Source organism: Diadema setosum, chromosome 17, assembly GCF_964275005.1.
Source record: "Diadema setosum chromosome 17, eeDiaSeto1, whole genome shotgun sequence".
In the NCBI taxonomy this organism is placed as follows: domain Eukaryota; kingdom Metazoa; phylum Echinodermata; class Echinoidea; order Diadematoida; family Diadematidae; genus Diadema; species Diadema setosum.
The window spans coordinates 5,526,880-5,548,140 of record NC_092701.1 but is presented as its reverse complement, the minus strand read 5'-3'; the positions used below and the strand labels follow the sequence as shown (position 1 = coordinate 5,548,140).

Genomic DNA, 21,261 nt, shown 5'->3' with positions numbered 1-21,261 from the left:
CAGGTAGCAGGTACAATTGTACACAGTCTTCACTTATTAATGACTTTCACTGAGTATACCCAACCAAACAAATGTCCGTGCACCAGTACATGTATGAAGATTTTGACAGATTGAATGCGTCAAAAATACTGCAAAACCACATAAGATTCCTGCCAAGTATCAATGAGACCATCGTCAGGTCAAACAAGTTCAAAATCACACAGTTGCTTGATGATGTGACGCCGACTCAACCGCCGATGACCCTACTTTTAATCTCCGGCACAACTAAGACAGAGGAAGTCAGCATCACCAAGAAACAGATATCTGAAATGAGCAACAAAAATCAGTCAATCGAGAGTAAGTCATTAAAAGGAGTTCTATGGAAAATAGTAAAACTGTGCCTGAGTGCCCCTCTAATTAAACAGACATGGAAGTCATTGTAGTGCATTAGACATTAAATTAGTCAATTATACCATCCAGTCAGCAGCCTATGAAACCAAATACTTGTATATAGCATTATTTTCCTACAAATATCTTATAAAGTGAAAAAAAGTATAAGAAACCTCTAATTTTCTCAAAACATGAAGCAGAGCAGAATACAAGAAATCCTACAGAAGTGCTGAGGTTTAGTTGTGAAGAAGTACAATCATAATGACAGATGTTTTACACATAGTTAACTCATTCAATTTTTTTGCTTTTAAAGGACACATTTGTACTCATTAGCGTACAATGGGCAATAATTTTACAATGTGTACAATTAACAATTAGCCTGTGATATTTAAATGACGGCCCTTGGTTTCAACAATAACATGGCAAAAGTGTGCGAATACACCAGTGGGATGGGAGAAGGGGAGGGAAGTTCATGCCACACTCACCTTATACTGACAGTGCTTCCATCTGGAATATGTCCTGTAGTGGTGGGAAGTAGATAACCAACATCAGTTACATCTTGAAGGACAGCTAACCAAGGCATGATCTGCATGTTTGACAACATTACTTATCAAAATTATCACTCATTACTTTATGTTGAAACGTACTGACAAAGTCTGTACACAATTGAGTAATTTCATCACCAGTGGTGCATCAGACAGTATGTATGGTCTTGTATTCATACATGTATGCTACACGTCTTTTTATGACTTTGTCTGACACAGAGAAGGCTGAGGCAGGATTGCATCTAATCGAGAGGAGCAGTCATTATTACAGTGCCATCTGGACTGCTTGACAGGCACAAGTTGATAAATCCCAGCTCAAGATAGTATCATGCTTGTCCTTATATTCTGAAAAGGCTTCATGGAGCAGAACAATTCATTGCATACTGTATGTGAAGATGAATGCTGCTACTGCATGTACTAATATACACAGCCAAGTATCTATAAAGACAATGGATAAATCTAATCAAATCAATACATGCATCATTATCTAATATTACAATCCGCATGACAAAGCATCTGACAGAAGATAGCTTGCTAAATGCACTAATGTTATCACTCGGCACAATGTAGCAAGGGCATAATATTACAATTATGTAAAGGAAGAACTTGACCAATATTAATAGAAATGTGTGTACAGTCATGGACAATAAAGGGAGCACTAACCTCTCTCCAGAAGACCTAGAGGATCCCCACGACGATGATGAGGGCAGAAATGACTACATAAATAAGAAGAGGTCTGGTGATCATGGGGTCACGAACCTAACGAGGAGGCTTCCTTATTACATCCTTGTCCAATGGCTCCACTCCGAGACTGGACAGAGGAGTGGGGAGAGAATGAAACATTATCATACAGTAATGTGAACTACAGAATGCACAATTTTTTTTTTTTCATGTCAGTATTTGTTCATTATCCATCTTTGATAATACATGTATACACACTCTTTCTTTTTTTTAAAGAATGAACATATATTTGTCCTTTCTTCCAAATTAACAATAAAATCTGTAGCCATATAGACAGAAAGGATTTCTGGAAACAACATTAATGTGTAGAGTAGAAATAGTTGGCATCCAGACTTTCCAATAAGAAGGGTCACAAAGAGAAGGAGAGTGGCATACAAATGAGACTTCGAAACACTGCTGATTTGAGAGGTATTGATTTTTACTTTTACAAAATTATTTTCCCCATGACTGAAGAATTATAATGGTACTCACTAAGATGCTGCTTTAGCCGATGAAAAGGTAAAATGAAATATTTTGAAACCAAAGCTTTAATGAGGTTCAAAGATATTTGCTTGAAGAAATTTGATTGATTGATTGATTAATTGATTGATTGATTGACTGATTGATTGATTGTCAATCTTTATGCAGAGTGGCCTGATTAGACTGAATCAGAATAATGACTGCACTGCCGGCATGATTGCCCTCCCCCTTCAGAATACTCTCAGACCTGCTGATGTGTGCACATTGTGGCTCACCCTTGAGCAGGTGGTCCTTCCATGATGACGTTGATCCAAAGGTTCTGCATGGCATTGAGTGGGTTGGGAAACCTCATGATGATGGATAGGGCTATCAGGGTCCAAGGCAGCTATGCTCCTACCAACACAGAGAAACAAACAAACAAACAAAATCATATGTTGCAATCTATCTTCATAGATCCTTCACTTCATACTTTTGCATAATCATTAATACAAACATGCATACATCAAGTGTAAAAAAAAAATAATAATCCCGCTGGCATTGCATAAATATGAGGGAAATAGTACAATGTTGAAGTGTTGCCCTTTTCTTTGGCCCCTGACCTTTGACCCCATGAACCCTAAATTCTCTAGATAATCATTGTCAGTCAGTACATGTATATATGCTATGTTCCATGAAGATACCATGAACAATTTCCAAGTTACTTGACCTTTTGACCTTTGACCTTTGACCTCATGACCCCAAACTTCCACCAGAGAATCTTCATTGGGTAATACATATATAAACCAAGTTTTAAGAAAATATCTTCAGGCAATGCATAGATATGGTGGAAATAGTGAAATTTTACGTATTTGACCTTGACCTTTTGACCTTTGATCTTGAGCATGTGCACCCAAAAGTTGATAGGCACAACTTCACCCCCTAATACACATACATGCCAAGTTTCATTAGGATACCTCAAAACGTTTTTTAGTTACGCTGTCCACAAAATTCATTACGGACGGAAGGACGGACGGACGGACAACCCGAAAACATAATGCCTCCGGCACCACTTCGTGGCGGAGGCATAAAAAAAAAGAAAAAAAAAGGCTGTCAGCTGTGATTCAAGAAAATTTCACACTGCAAATATTTCTTGCTTTACAGTATGCACAAAACTACTTCCATTGGGGTGTAAGAACGACATTTTGTGTAAGTAGAGAATAGAGATTGTTAAGAATTGGGTGTGCACTTTTGATTATTGCAACACAAGATAGATACTCTAGAATCTACTTTTTGAAACAAAAATCTTTACAGTATCCTGTCTTCATTTCTTTCTGAATCTACAACTCCTCAAAGATTAGCTGATTGATGTAACTACCTTTATGAGGGTCGTAAAATTTTGATATACACTGATCAGGATCCTCTGATAAAATAGTTATCGCAGCACAAGCATGGCTCCTGTAAGCAATATGTTGATTAAACAGAATTTCCCCACTAGTTAAAGTCAGGGTTAACCACTCTGGAATTGGACTCCAGCTATCACTGGGGTAACATGACTCTCACCTGGTATAGCCATTGAAGACAGCTGCTCTGGTTTGTCCAAAAGATCCACATTCTCTCGACGGAAAGACTTTGACTTGGCACCAGCAAAGTTCCTGAAAGAATACAAGACAAGCTTATCAACAAAGAACATGATACATGTACTACAAAATACCACAAATCATAAGCAATTACATCTCATCTGGTACAGAAATCCTATGACCCACCAAACAAACAAATAAACACAAACTACAATAACAGTGAACACATTCTGAACAAGACACTTTTTTTTTCTTTTAATACTGCACAATTTATTCTGACAAATGAAGTATGGAATTGCGACTGATTGACAAATTGCCCCACATCGACGTAAATAAGCACTGAATTGATCAGTGTTTTAGTAGTAGCCATGATAAAAAATCATGGGCGTACATACTCGAGCAGGATTCGAACCTACGACCTCCTGATCACCGGACAGGCGTCATCTCCACTAGACCACCGAGCTTTCGCCCGACAGCAAGTGTTGGTTCTAATCCTTATAGCATGCAGCGGGTACTGCTTTGTTATTCAAATTCATGAAATTCTTCCGTCGAGATGTTTTCATTGCGACTGATTGACAAATTGCCCCACATCGACGTAAATATCATGGCTACTACTAAAACACTGATCAATTCAGTGCTTATTTACGTCGATGTGGGGCAATTTGTCAATCAGTCGCAATGAAAACATCTCGACGGAAGAATTTCATGAATTTGAAGAAGTATGGAATTGTTTGCTTGATTTTCTTCTGAACTTAATAATCTATGCTTTATAATAAGGAGCTACAGTGTCAAACCTTGGCAAAACCATCACTGGATCAATAGAGATCAACACAAAGTGACTCACGTCTTCCAGTCCTCTTCTGTTTCCCAGATCTCGTAGACGGCATAGTTACAGGTCCCCTCATGGCCTCAAACATTCTCACACTGTAGCTGCCATTGTGTATTAGTGGAAACAACAGAAATACAATGCATGACATTACTGGGTAAATACTGTATACCTTTTGGAACATAATTTTATCAACATATAATAAACTTGATGTTGAAAAGATGAACTGAAATGTTTCCAATTAGTACCATATTGATGTACCGGTACTTGTTTCAGGTTTCTCTAGGTACTGCTATTACAGTTTGCCTACAATATATTTAGAGGCATATATATTGTAATTTTGCAAGGGGGAAAGCAATGATGAATGATGATGATGATGATGATGATAATCATGACTAGTAACATCATTTTCATTATTCAAGTAATAACAACAGTGATAATTCATCATGAAAATTTTATTATGATCACTACCATCACTACTTTATTATTCCTAATATTACTAGCTTTGAAAAAACACACCAAATCACTATATTCCAAGTTTATCACAAAAGTAAAAAACATTCACAATGGGGCATAAAGTCTTGACTTCCTAAACTTCATCTTTGAAACTTTAGTTTCAACACACACACACACACACACGCACACACACACAATTAAATAACAGTAAAGATGTAAAATTTGAACAACAATTTTCAAACAGTACAAGTACTTGACTAAGTTAGTACTTGACTGGATTAGGCATCCAGAATTCTGCTCTGTTGAAAGATAGGGATGGCTGTTTATATCACATATCTATATCCTCTGAGAATTGTTCATTCAGCTTATTCAATCTCATAACTTTCCATAAGAAACATCACATTCATAGAAGAAAAAAAAAGAAATAACGTCAATTTTCCTAACTCTGTGATTAGTATAATATTACTGAAGCACTTTCCATTCAAAATATCACACCAGTGGGAATCTAGCAATGAGGACACGATGTCTTACCTCACACATCCATCATCTCTTCCTGCTGCATCAACGTATGTCCTCAGGTTGTCACGGAAACCATTATTCTTTTCTTCCTGTACGGCGAACTACCTGCCGACAATGAATGCCTGTGGAGAGTAATCGTGATCGCGTGAATAACTGCAGTCAGCAACGCGCTGTCGCAATGATACTGACCTGTGTGACAGTAACTCTAATTGTTAGTCTCATGGGGGGGGGGGGAGGGGGAGAGAACAACTAGCAATCTATATTTCATGATGAGTTGTACATTACTCCAGGTTAGAAGGCATATAACCTTGTTTTTTATGATGTCTATGATGGTCCCCCTTGTTTAAAAGCCACCGTAATGTGTAACGTTAACATTAAACAGCGTAAGCTGTGAGCGCGAGCAGAAACAACTACAACTAAGTCAACGTTGAATTCAATGCTTCCCCATGTCTCATTTAATTCAAATTTATGTGAGTGACTGGAAATAAGATACTAAGGAATCCCTGAAATTTTGGTGGAATTTGGTAGAGTGAAATTTGAGGTATATCTTCTTGCCTCTTAGATACGATATTGGCTTACTGCCAATACTGCATTACCATTTTACTACCGCCGGAATCTGTCTCTAAGAAGCCCATGAACGACGGCAACGAGAAGAGACAGATCTCAGACAAATTTCAATGGTCGCGCTCAGTCCACACGTAGTGCTCCTCTACAAGTTAGCGTGGATATGTCTTCCTGGACATTTTGCTGACTAAACCATACAGATACAGATCTCATCGGTCTACGACAGTTTACCAACCTGGGGTTGCTGAGGCTGAGCCCGTATCCGTAGTGCCGGTGCGGTGCCGGTGGTTGAGCCTGAGCCTATTTACAGCCTCAGGCTGTGGTCTTGCCCTTGGCCTGCTTGATGTTTGGGTTGGAGACCTGATCGTCATGGCAGGCGCTGCCGTAACTATACACAGCCCAGTCGCTGTACGTAGGATATTCGCACAGCGTACCTCCGTCTGGTCGGGCTATTCGTAAACGCTGCCGCTGATGTAACCCCCGCCCGGGGCGGCCGGGCGCTGTACCAGTAACGTGTTGGGGTCGCTGCTGCGGTTACCGCTGATGTAGCCTGACCAGACACTGTGCTGAGCACAGGGTCTGACATGAGTTAGTGTTTCAACGTTGTAAACGACCGTCACTATTGATGGCAAAATCACATAAAATACCTTTTATTTTGTATGATTTTAAGAGTAATATAATTGCAACACTTATCTACAGCATATTTTCCTGATTGTTGAGTTGAATTCGGCGTTTTGTTGGTATCCAGACCTTATTGTTGAATTTTTCGGAGTATAGATCGTGCGGTGGCATCTTTTCCTTCGAGAGCTTCAAAAAATCAACAAACTACCTACGCCCGTGCGCCCGTGCGTTTCATGTGTTACGTAAAACTTGTAGTAGATCCGTGCGTGCTGCACCGGCAATGATTTGACCTTTTTTAGTCGGGGTCACCCGACTATCTCCGACTACCTACGTTGTAGTATACGAGAGTGAATGCCATTCATATAACACGCAGATGAGGAGTGAAGCAGTAAGGACGTTTACAGACCTGATTTCAGCCATAGATTTCGGTAAGTTTTAGACGTAATTAAACAAAAAATCGCATACCGGTTATTGAGTGATGGTCATAGATTACGATAATTCCTTATATTTTAGTTTTCCACGATTAATAAAGATATTCATGAAGGAAACAGTGAACGATAACAACGTCCGCGAAGGAATAGAGGTGCAGCGCTGTCGCGATTCGCGACAGCGTCTGCGTGTAGTTACCGCTGATGTTGCTCTGCTCGTGCTAACTTAGTCTCCAAGTATGGGAGTATGTCCACGACCGGGCGACCTGATCCCGATCGATCTCGCGCTCGTCATCTCACTGGCAATGGCGGAGCTGAATCTCTTGCATAACGCCATCGAGATCGTTCCTACTCCCACTTTCAGAAGAGACAGCCATCGAAATCGCTAATGCTTGGTTTAATAGCGCGCGTACCAAGCGAGCGTCTAGCTAGCTCTCACCGCACGGTGGTATACGGGCTAGCAAGCGCGCGCGGATGTGCATGCGCATGCAATTTGCAGATTGATGGTGTATACCACAGTGTACACGCAACGACACGTGCAGTGTAAGCTTGCGCTGCGCTGTATTGTCATCGAATGACTTTTTATTTTGATGGAATGATTTTTTGTTCATCGAATGGTTTTTTGTTCATCGAATGATTTCTTGTCGTAAGTATAGAACGCCAAGTCAAATATATCTTGGGTCTAATATATTTTTGGTGAAATATATATATTTTTTGTCGAATATATTTTGGTCAAATATGATTTTTGGTCAAATATATTTTTTTGTCAAATATATTTTGGGTCAAACATAGTTTGTGTCAAATATATTTTTGATCAAATATATTTTTGTGAAATATATTTTTGGTGAAACATATATATTTTTGTCCAATATATATTTTGTCGAATATATTTCGGTCAAACCTTCATATTCTCTTGTCAAATATATATTTTGTTTGAATATATATTTTATGAAATATATATTTTATCGAACATATTTTTGTGGAATGAAATTTAAATTGATGAAATGGTTTTTTAGTTGGTGTCGAACATAATTATTTGATTCCCTTCTGGCGTGCCATACGTATTGATACTCAGCATTAGGAATTTCACTACTTTACTTACAACAGGTGCAAAACATTTTCTACTTAGTAAACAACACTGTTTATTTCATATGGTCCACAGAGTACCCAGTGGTGAGGTCACAGTCTTTTGTTGTAGCTTGGGTTGGAACCAGGTGGATCATTGTTATAGAAACAATAGTGTTCACAGGTATTTTGGCCAGGTGAGGTTGTTTTTAACCAGTTTCCTTGACAATGAATATAAACATGAAATCACAATTTGGTGCTCTATTTTTTTCAACAGTAACATGAACATGAATCTATTGCACCCATGTATCATTCGTTGCTGTTGTCCAGTCCTATCATTCTCTGAAAAAAAAAAAAAAAATTAATGAATAAATTAAAAAAAAAAGTAACTGAATGATATATTGATATTTTTTTCTCTTGCCTGATAGTTATGTCACAACAAATTTACTTTTTGGATGGCGAGGGGATACAGTTTGAAGGGTTACAGCTCGTTATTCCAAAGGTTCATTATTCCGAAGGCTCTTCAGTGCAAAGATTCCTTAATATTCCGAAGGTTTGTTTTTCCGAATTTCATTTTCAGATGAACAAATCTTCCGAATAACGAACCTTCGGAATAACGCTACAAATGTTCGGATTAACAAACCCTTTTTCATTTTTGGATTAACGAACCTCTAGGTATAGGGAATTTGCGTGTTTCGGATTAACAAACCTTTGGAATATCGAACCTTTGGAATAACGAACAGCACCCGTTTGAAGAACATGACACAAGCTGTGACTGTAAACTAGGACTTGCTAGAAAGAAGTTTGGAATCATCACTATGCATGCAGTGACCTGCAGTTCCTGCATTGATTCCTCTTTTGCAAGTGCATTATCTACCTCCTGGGAGCATATTGCATTCCCCACCTAACAAGAGCCTTTGATCTGTGCTTTAAGGCGAACAGGAAAGAATGCTCCAAAGTGCCCCTCTGTCCCCCCCCCCCCCAATTTATCCTCAACTGAAACACTAAGCAGTGGTGAGACATCCCATCGGAATACAAATTGGCACATCAGTGCCACTGGGCCGGTCGATCAATCCTAAAGCCGGGACTGAGAAAGAATATTCAAAGTCACTAGTTTACAAGCCCCACAGGAAGTGGTGTATTTGACCTGCTTTTTTGGCACAAACACTGTACTGAAGATGGATAATACGGATATTGAGAGACAGTAAACATTGATGAATCATCTGGGCAATACCTGACAAAAAGGAGATTAAGGAAGATGCCCCAAAAAGGGCAACTTTAATCATTAATGAGCAAAGAGAGATGCAAGGACTGATATCAGAATACTTTCAAGTCTTAAACCATCAAGAGCTTGATATGACACTTGAAAGTCTTTATCCTCAAGACCTAGATTTATTTTAGCTGTATTCACACTGTCTGTTTGTTTGTTTCTTTGGGTTTTTTTTTTCTGGATGGTTAACTTTCTAGGAGATTGATGCTACAAAATTCAAGTAAACATTTGCCCTTCACCTAGGTCTTTGCAAAATTCCAACAACAGTGAGTCAGAATATTTCTATTCCATAAACCTTTTTTTTTTTTCAAGTATCTTCCCTGAAATATTCTCAGTGAGTGTGTCTGTGGCAGAGATTTATGATTGTCCAGACAATGTGCTCAGTGCAAAAAAGACTTTTGTAGAACATACAAGCTGTTTAGTCAAACTATACAAAGTTTCATCCATAATTCATACTTGTTGAGCAATTGACAAGCACATCTCTTTTTTTTTCTTTTTTTTTTTGAGAGAGAGAGACTAGGGTATACAGCAAATCTATGAAGGACTTTAAGTAGTTTGAAGGCGGTTATTTTTATCCAACCCAAAAACAAACATGCAAGGACTGAATTGTGACAAGCAGTGTCTTTCATTTCAAATTCAGGAATGCTTCTCTTCTAGACTAGAGTGTGTGGTATGTTTTTTCACCGACAGAGAATCTATTGCCAATTTCATATCTTCCTCTGATAGCAAACATGACTATGTAAACTCTTTCAGCTACAATGACTGCCAGCATTAAAAAAAAATGAAATAGTGTTCTCAATTACAGCTGGCAGAACCTAATGATAAAAAAGGGGGAAAAATCACTGCTGGCATAACCTAATGATAAGAATAAAAAAAAAAATCAATTGATAATGCAGACAAGCCAGCATTCTGGATTATATTCTACATCTTAAATAATTAACTTAGGGCTCTTTGTCATAAACAAATATTGATCTGAATAAATAAATCTTGAATTTTTCTGTTTTCAGAAAACCCACTGCTCAAACTCTAACAATATGCATTCTTTTAAACCCATGCACAATAGTTGCCCACGTTACCTTATTAAATTGATAAGTTTAAAAATCAGGCTGGAACAAAAATTGCATCATTAATTTACTTCTAAAAGAAGACAAGGTTTGGTTATCTCTGAAACTTTAACACAGGCACAATATAGACTGATTCTAACCACTTATAAACTCACCAATTCATCAGACACGACCTTGCCATAAAGTATGATGCCATAGGAAGCTATTTTATAAAAGTATACTATTCTCTCCACTGCTATAAATACACACACATATACACCAAAAGGGCTTTCAGATTATTTATATGCCTTCGACGCTGGCCTTGGATAAAGGATATTTTTGGCAAGAATTTGTGCCCTTCCTCTCAGCACTGACTATAGAAGTTCGCGTCTGACCTCATAAAAACCCACCTCAACACAAAACCCCTTTAAAAGGATGTACTAGTAGTCATATTCAGAGATGCCTCCTTCCAAATCTATCTAGTACAATAATCTTATCAGAAGCATTGCACACTTGCTCCTGGGCAAGAAAAATCGTTGCCATGGTAAAACAGGCCTTGAGGACATCTTGGACATGCATTAGGATTGTCGGAGAAAGCCTTAGGCATGCATAAAATGTGAATGTATTATAGAACTGGTCTGTACAACTATACTGGCTATGGAGATGAACACCGCCATATGCACAAAAGACAGCACATATATAGTGCAGTCACTGCCACTTTATCAGGACTCACATGAATCGGAATGGCACTGTACAACATTTTGCGACTTTTTTTTTCTTTCTTGGACAAATGGAATGAAACATTTGTAAATTGGACATATTTTTATATACTTGTACGAGATATCAGATTTGCTGTAAATACATTTTCATTTTTAATGAAGAAAATTTAATAGATTCTGGAAAAAAGCTGGAAGTAAATATTTGATAACCTTGTAGCAGTCATGGAAAGTAAGTGTACACTCAAATTTTCAGCATTATATGTAGAATTCAAATTCCGATTCAGATATATTGCTTGATGAGGTATTTATTTTATGTAATGCATTGGGCTTCCTGTGTCTAGCCTAGTCCTTTGGTGAAATATCGATTGACATTGCAGACATCTATGGCTGCTGTCCATTTATTTGGACAGAGCTCTTTCCATTAAAGTGGTGGCAACTGTACTTTCTTCAATTAGCACATTACCACACATGAAGGGCACTCAGCTTTAAACTAACAAGACCGTGTGACATCCACTGATCATGATTAATGAGTGGAGGCTGCCACACTAGGTTGCTCTGTAAACATTCAAAAATATTTACATCCAGTGTGAAACGAAAATAATGAAAAAGAACATGGTGTTGATTGGAGCGATATAAAACAGGTAGACAAGGGGGTACGCAAGCAAAGGAATGGCTCAAGAGACCACCAGTGTAAGTGGGCTTTCTGATTGACATTTACATTGTCCTCCAGTACATTAATGTCATTTGATGTTCAGGGCTGATTAATTCTATTTCACTTTCACCTTTACAAGGAGAGTGCAGTTTTGATCATTGGAATTTACAAATAATTCAACACAGTGCATCTATCTGGTGCTATGAAGTTCTTTTGTGCATAAACAGGCATTGCCTGAGTACTTCCTGTCATGTGCAGAAAGAAAAAGAAAAGACATCTTCACCAAAGCATCAATATCCTCTTGTGTCTAAGTTGCAAGATGGAAAAAACATTTTAAATAATTCATGAGAGGACTGAAGTGGAAAAGAACATCTTGCCAAATGCAAAATATTTTTCTTTTGTTTCCAGAACAATATCATCTGAGAATATCATCTCACTGTCCACAGTCATGCAATCCATTACATGTGCCACAATTTGCAAAAAGTAGCTGATCGTGGCTTTTTTGTTTATTATCTATCAAAATTTCTGCCATGAGTGAAATCACAGCCTGAATTGTGGAGTAATCACAGGGACTGTAACAGATCTAGCTGGTGTTTTGGTCAGTAATGGTAATTGTGTTGATCACAGACAGTTTTTGAACCAACTAGACCTCTTTTTTTTTTTTTTTTTATAATCACCATTACCATGACAGACCTTTAAACCTCACACATTGTGTTGAATTATTTTGGAGCAATCGTTTTGAGTCAAACTTTTAACATTTATGTAGAGATTATTCATACTCACTGCAGAGCACAAACTGTTTTCTTTTCCTGCATGTTGTAGTTGCATGCCAAACTTTTACTGCATAATGTATCCTACAGTTGCAATGAAAATCATTGTTCTTCTAACCCAATTTCATCTATACTATCTCTTTATACACATATACAGGGGCGGATCCAGGAATTATGTAAAGGGGGGGGGGGGTCAACTAATATTTCTGCTGCCACTTCCGGGTTTCATTTCTATTTTTTTCTGTTTATTTCTTTTGTTTTTAACAAAACATAAAGGGGGGTATGTGCCCCTTGCGCCCCCCTCCGGATCTGCCACTGCATATACATTTATTTGAAACAATGAAAATTATATTCTTAAACTATTTTAGGAAATAAATACATGACCCAGTTAGTGTAAAAATGGCATGGTTGAACAAAAAAAAAAAAAAAAAAAAAATAGCAGAACATTTCAGAAGACAATGTACAATATTTTATTCATCACAAAATAGTTAACATCAATTTACCCGTTGAGGACGGTTTAATTTTGCTACAACATGCATTTCCCATAGACACCTGCCTAAGCATACACAGGACCCATCCTCACTGGGTAACAGGTGGCTTAATATGGAAAAAATGTAACACATACAGTAAATCAATGCATAAATCATAAAACCTGCAGATTTCCAGATTGACCCTATCCAACAATACTGCAACCTGTTTGGTCTGTACAGACTTTCCTTTTCCACGGGGCAGCTGAGCCTGGTTCTGGCAAGCTGCTGATTTGTGAACCCAATGTAGCTAATCAGGCTGTAAATCCAGTTGATGAACAGCTAATGTCGAGACAACTCCCAAAATAACTTAAGGGGAATACAAAGTCACCAATGTCAGCCTGCCGACATTACAATTACCTTCCAGCGAAAAACCACTACTAGCTTTAAGATGTTATTCCTCTCTGGTAAACCTCAAGGACTTAAGTGATCAAGTCACATCTTTGCTGTTTTCAGCTCTCCTTTTGGCTCCTTGAAAGAAAAAAAAAATATTCTTCAGCATACAACAGTCCTCTTTTACTTGAAATTGCCCTCATTAATTGATAACCTTTTTGATTTGTTTAACACTCTCTTTTTTGCCATTCTATGGATCTCAATGAAAATTTGTGGCAGTCTCCTAATGTTTATCAACTTCCACTCAGTCCAGCCAAAGGAGGTTTTATACATAGAGTTCCAACTGGCTGTAATTTATTCAAACAGTTGTCAGATTTCTATTAATGTACAAAAGAATTCCACAGGTGCACTTGTGCCTTTGATGATCGATGTTCCAAGCCGCCGTCTTGCTGAGCAATCTGAAGATTCATTTTGAACGTTATCATAATGTTGGCCATATTTTGCTTATCTATTTATTCAATGAAATGAAATTTCACGTAATAATAAAGCATGTAAAACAAAAGTCAATTCCGTTCAGAAATTTGCGCAAAAGTGTAAATCAGAGCTGTATTATGTGAAAATGTTTAAAACTGTACCATCCTGGAAAGCTGGTTTTATCACTTTTCGACTTAATTTCCCCAAATGAAACTAACATGTAATAATCTTCAAGTATAATTCTTTATTGATAGATGTATCAGATTAGTGCCCGCGTATGCCCAGTCGAGTAATTTTCATTTTCATTTCAGCATTTTTCCCTCAATTTCTGTTTGCGCATCCTCGTGTCTGTATCACCTAGCTTTTATAAGAAGGGATAGCGAAAAGTAATTACCATCACAAAGACATATCTTCCTTTGAAAGTGGCTGGTGATTATGCAATGAGACACAAGTCAATTGTCTTCGTATCGGCGCTGCAGATCCTGTTTGGCACATGCTTCAAATATTTTTGAGCAGCAGCTTCGAACATAGATCTAACGGAATAACTCTGTTGTTACTCTATCTCTTCAACCTCCTTGGTCCAGCAGACCTCTAATATCTGGATGGGTTTCCACGATGCAAAAGCTGAGGTAACCTTGGTACTTACAATACTGTTAAACCTGTTGAGGACAGGCTGATTTTGCTACAACATACATTTTCCGAGTATACTCGGGACTCATCCTCAACTGGTTAACAACAGTTCACTTCAACTGTCACATATTTCCTTTTGCTCATCTAATGCCTCTCTCTCTCTTTATTACACTATTATTTAAAAAAGGCTTCAAAAAGGAAATAGGGCTATGTCAAACCTTTCTTTTACAACTATCATTTTTAGAACATCATTTTATTTTCTCATCAATATGCTTTAAAGGTCCAGTTTACTTTTGGGAGCAGTGATTTCAGAAAATGTTCATGATATCACATTTGATGCATATGAGTAGGTCTGTTGTACCACAAAACATCCTACCGTATAAAATTTTCACAATAAAGCCTAAAATATAAGGATATATAAGTATTTTTCTTACTAAACCATAACTGTAGATGGTTTAATCTGAAACATTTTCATTGTAACTATTGTTCACATTGTGTATGTTTAACAATACTTAATGATTTTACTTATTCAAATTTTTATAGTGGTTGTTTCTATCACCAACTCACATTTTAGCACTATTTTAAAGCACTAATGCTGGGTTTTTGTTTCATCTGCAAATGGTAAATTATGCCTTTAATCTGAACATATTCTATAATGAGCTTTGGGGCTTATGCAACTTGAAAGAAACTTAAGAACAAAGAAAATACTAATTTTATGAATGCGACAAACAGGAATTGATATATTCTGAATTAATTCTTCACCGACCATATCTGCTGGAGAAAATCCCAGGTAAATGCCAATTCCTTGCCTGTGATGCGCTAACAGTTAAGTTTGTCGGACATGACGGCAAGGGATAAATGAATATGGTAAATTAGATTAGAATCAGCTCGAGGGGAGCAGTGTTTTGCAGGCAAACAAGGAAATTAAAATGGCTTATTTGGGTCAGTGAAAGAGGCGGCCCACCAAAGGGCATCTTTCTGCCAATGTATAATTAGATTTCATGGCATGAGCAAGCCATCATTTCCACACTTCTGAGGAGTGGTTTGTGAAGTTTGTTTGGTGGAGAGAGGTGGTGTAATACTACAGTGTGATATCTTTCTTGTCTTGAGATATCAGACATATTACAGGGATTTGCATGCAACACCTGCTCAATGACCTCAGGCTAGTTGAAAACAAACAAAAAAACAAAACAAAACAACAAACAACATACAAACAAAAACCCTCTTAACCTGTTGAGGATAGATTTTGCTGTAACACGCATTTCTCATATAGCAGGGATGATTTTGAGGTTTGCTGAAAAAAAACCCCAGAAATCCAAATTTTCAGGTGACTTTGATACATGAAAAAAAAAATGAAATGTGTATTGACTTGGAAATACAGAATATCATGCCTGCATAGACTCTTGCCCGATTATACTTGTCTTCGACATATCAAAGGAAGTTTCCTTTTTCCCCCTATGTCATATGATTTCATATTGATTTGTTTTTCACTTTTCTACCTGTTTTTTTTTTTCTTACCCTCAAATTAATTACTAATAATTCAATTGTTTTTGTTAATATTAGGAAATTATTCATGAACAAAAAATTGGTAAATGAATCAAATACAACTTGAAGCACAGGGACACTGTTCTTTTCTGTTCCTTTTTATCTGGTTACAAATGTATAGGTCTTCATATATTTGCATAGAATATAGCTGTTTGAACATAATATACTGCATAACAAAGTCTATGCATTATGAAGCTATAATAAATCTGTTTTATTACATTGTTTGACAAATTTCAAACAAGCCAAAAGCATGCAATCATAAACAATTGGATAGAGCAACATCAAAATGACACCTCATTACTTTTCCCCTTTACATTTGATATGTTTGTATGTGAAATACACATAATTCCAAATGGAGCCCAATAATCTGTCTTGGGATTTTTCGTAAGCTTATTCTGAAGTGGATCTCTAAAATGTTACAGTCATTAAGGGTACATGGGATAATTCCAATACTTTCTAAATGTAAAGCTCTCTTGATGTGGAACCAGCTGTCATGTGTGTCTAATGACCCATATGTGAATGAGCACCATGGTCCGCCTACAAATTTGCAGCAAATCATTGCTGTTTATGTGTTTATTTTGAATTTTGGTTGTTGTTGCTGTTGTTTGAATGTAAAGAAGTCATGTCAGTTTTTTTGAGTCTTTGTTTTGTTTTGTTTTTTTTTTCAAACTGGATATCCATCACATTAAACCTTTGAAGACGAGTCCTGAGAATACTTGGGCAGGTGTCTGTGGGAAATCAGTCCGTCTTTAACGTGCATATCAATGAAAGAGGGAAATTTCTGACTTCTCTGTCTCCTGGTCATTGAAGCATGTCAAACAGTTTGTCCAGGCTAAATGGGAAGGGGTCACGGGGACAAGACCTGATGGGCATTCAGCATGGCAAGAATGTCAGAAATGCCCTTTAAAGAAGAAATCAACCCCAAAATTTGATAAACTTCAGAAGAAAGCAAAAAATATTTTTGACAGAATGATACAAAAATGACAAAAATCAGATTGGAAATAAGGAAGATATGACATTTTGAAATTTTGCATTTTTTTTTTTTTTTTTGGAAAAGGAATTTCTTGACCTGTCCTTATGAATATTTAAATGAGCAGATTGATGACATCATGCTCTCACAATTTTTCATGTATGTTATAATGAAATTTAGAAAAAATGTCATTTTCAGCTCACACAATTAAAAATGTGTTCCCACACCAAGATATATCAGAGTTAAAATATCTGTTCTTTTTTTTTTTATTCTGGGTGGTTTAAAAATACAATTTTATATCTATGCCACTGAAATACAAGATTTTTCCATTTCTGTATGTGAAATGAATAAAGAATTGTGTCAGCATGACATCTTCAACTCACTGATTTGAATATTCTTAAGGACTGTTCACCCGAAGAAATGTGAAATTTCAAAAATGCCACATCTTCCTTATTTCTTATTGAATCTTTATCATTTTTGTCTTGTTCTGTTGAAAATTATTTTTTTCTCTTTTGAAGCTTACTCATTCTTGGGGTGGATTTCCTCTTTAACAGAGCAGAAAAGTTGCATTGTTGGCAAGTTTTGGAATATCGTCGCTGGTCACACGAACCGACGAATTCCTCAGGTTTGCGTAAGAATGACAATTCGAGAAAATCGCGTTTGAAGTTAACCCATTTTTGACTTATGGTTGCTACACTTCCATGTCTATAATTTCCAATTATTTTTGTAGTACATCAGACTTCAATAATCTTGCTGTAACTTGTGAAGTTTTTATCGAATTGTATTGTTAACAAATTAGCTGAAAATCGTCAAAGAGCTGCATGCATGTATTTTCGGTCTGCAAAGAACGTTGTCATTTTCCACGTGTGTCCATACGTACATGTACATTGAGCGTTGTCATTGTCAATGCATGTATTACATAGTACGTGCACTGTGCGCGCGGTCAATGAACTGTTGAATCTCAAAAATAACACGCAAGTCAATGCGCACTGATTCGTCGGTTCGGTGACCGCGCGTACGCGCGGTCACCGAACCGTCGAATCGCCTGATTGTTTAACACACGCGTCTATGGGGAAAACAAATAATTTTCACAAATGGAATTACATACTTCTACAAAAGTGATAACTACGTAAAAATTACACCGAATTATACACTGAGAATTTCAGAATATGTAGTATGGAATATCTACTATCGAAATGATTGAAAATCTCAAAATCGAAAATTTGACCCAAAATCGAGTGATTCGTCGGTTCGTGTGACCGGCGACGATATGTCGCCATACGCGGCGGAATGTCCAAAAAGCATATATTTTAGATGACTACAGACACTACAGACGACTATCTGTCGTCCTGGGAGACAAGGCTATCCCGATGGTCTCAAAATTGATCCTAGATTCATCACGCATGTCCAGACTGAATTAATTTATCTTAAGCCAGATATCATCTTAACTAGAAAAAGCAATCATAGTAACAATAATACTAACAGTATTAATTATAGACTTAGTGTAATCACTGGGTACAGCATGGCTGAACAGCAAAACTGGTTATTTAGTTTCACCTGTTCTCCAGTGCCCCTTTGCTGTAGAGATAAGATGACTATACACCATTCCACCAGGGACCACTTTAAAGCCATCATCAAAAGTAATAGGCACAGCAGCACTCCTATGATCCTTTTATTGCTCCTTAACCCTGCAACTACCACAATAGTGACCTGATTACTTACAATATCACTGATATTTTGATACCAATGGTAGCCCTGTAGGGAATAAATTATAGCCCTGTAGGGAATAAATTATTTACTTAATAACTAGGCTGAAAGCATTCAACCTTAAAGGAACTGCATGGAAATGGATAATAATCAGCCTTTCCTGAGAACAACGACTTTTTTGGACCATAATGTTACGTGACTTTATCTCAACAGCTAAACATACAATGTAATAATGTAATTCAGGAATAGAATGAGATACATGCAAAACTTTGACAATATTGAATATATTATCATTCACAGTACTTTATCACACCATGAACATATAAAACTACTCACATTTTTTGCTGATTATACATGCCCATTTTTTAGGTTTAAAAGAGAAAGGGAAATATATGTGAATCTGCAAATAGAAATATAAACACAAATATAAAATCAGATATAGAAACTACAAAAATCTATACATACTAAAACAAGATAGAAAATAGGAGGAGGTTTACAAATAAAAAATAAAATAGAGAAATGGAAATACACACAGGGGGGCCCTAGGAGTTTCCACAGATCAAAGTTTGGTTGTCATGGAAACATGGACGGATGATGCATAAATTCATCTTTATCTGTCGTCCTGGGCGACAAGGCTATCCTGATGGTCTCAAAACTGATCCTAGACTCACCACGCACGTCCAGACTGCATTAATTTCTCCTAAACCAGATATCATCTTAACTAGATATATTGAAGTGAATTCCCTGAAGCTGACAACCTTTCATTCTTTTTGGTCTCTATGATGGGATTGTTTTAGATGAAAGTGTCCATACCCTGGGACAGTATAGGAATGGTCATTATGGCATCTGGGGGACTATTAATTCATGAGCATCATTTTCATTTCTTCCTCCACCTACACCTGAATTTCATCTCAGCCTGAAATCTCAATGACCTGTTCATGCAGGTGTCTGAGATACCAATAAAATGAAAACCTGATGACCCAAAGATCTAATGAATCATACAAATGAGAATCATCTTTTTGAATAAATTGTCATATTATCCAATACAAATAGAAGTCTCTAATTGGGAAATGGACAGGGACAAAAAGGCTATCCATGGACTGATCAATCAATTTTTCATTAAAGGTGGTTAATGAGTTTAAGGTTCAGAACTATAAAATTATCTACATCTGATGTCAACTTTACAAATATTTTTAAAAGTATAGTAGTATCATGGTAGTCAATTCATAGAAAACATATTAATGACTGATGTAATACCTCATTGATTTCCCCAAACACTCTAGGTGACGTATGCCCTCCACCCTTCATCTACCCTTAATCAATCTTCTTTGAATTCTTGTCTTCATCAATGGAAGCAAAAATGCAATGATTATTCTCCAAACTAGCCCTAGAATGAAGCATACTTATATTTTTAACCCCCCCCCCCCCAAAAAAAAAAAAAAATAATAATAATTAAAGCTGCAAAGCAGGGTTAAAAATATATGTATGCAACTCACAGAATTGATCAAGGTTGTAAAGTCTTAGAGGTTTCTTTTTCTCCAGACCAACTGTACAAGGTAATGACTTTCTATCCAGCCGTATAGATGGGAGGGGGGGGGGGGGGGGGTGTTATTCTCCAAATGACTTGCTGTGCACCTGTGTCCACAGAGTGCCTGTAAAGGGTCTGTTTGTAGACCTACGTCATAATCAACCTTTTCCCTGAAAAAAAAGTGTGTTTGTTTGTTTTTTAGCAAAAAATAAAAAGCTGAATCCTCATCTCAACCAATACTATACCATCCCTTAAAGATGGTGCTATTTGTGTGCTCTTCTTTTCAACAGATGTGAGTTCAATCTAAATGTATTTGAAAATGTAAACATGGCACATAAGACACAAACAGGGGTATTATGTATTTGCTGCAAAACATCAATCCTGAGCAAGATTTTCCTGACAATTTCAAGGATCAAGTCTGAAGAATATGTAAATATCAAGCTTAGTGTCAGCATACAGCTTTTTTTCTTTCTTTTTTTTTGCACGAAAGGTGAGAATATAATACCCAATGAAATCCATCTCATCTCCTATGATTGATGTTATGGATTTATGAACTTGTCTTAGAGCGTTTGGTCATAATCCCTCATGCAGAAAGCATAAGCAGAGTGCCAATAACACACACACCCACCCACCCACACACACACACACAAATGGCTATATTACACTGCAAAAAGTCCGGTGTTAAATAGTGAACACCGAGCTGGTGTTAAATTTTCGGTGCTCATTTATGGTGTTAAATTAACACCCCCGGGTGTCATTTCCAAATTTTAAACTGTTTTTTGAAGAGTTTCTTAGTAACTGCACTTCTTGTTGATTTTTAATTTAAACAAGACGATCAAGAATTTTACATTAAAATACTAGATTTTTGAAAAAATGTGAAAATAATTTTACACCAAAGTAACACCAGCTGGTGTGGTCCCTTATTGAAGCTGGACGGGTGTTAA

The 21,261-nt window shown here is 37.0% G+C and overlaps 1 protein-coding gene and 1 pseudogene across 1 annotated transcript in view; both read right to left on the bottom strand.

Moving 5' to 3' along the window:
* Positions 1 to 21,261, bottom strand: part of LOC140241248 (potassium channel subfamily T member 2-like) — a 282,715-nt gene that overhangs the window by 76,475 nt on the left and 184,979 nt on the right. The window lies entirely within an intron of this gene.
* On the bottom strand, positions 2,484 to 7,421 carry LOC140241070 (N-terminal EF-hand calcium-binding protein 1-like; annotated as a pseudogene).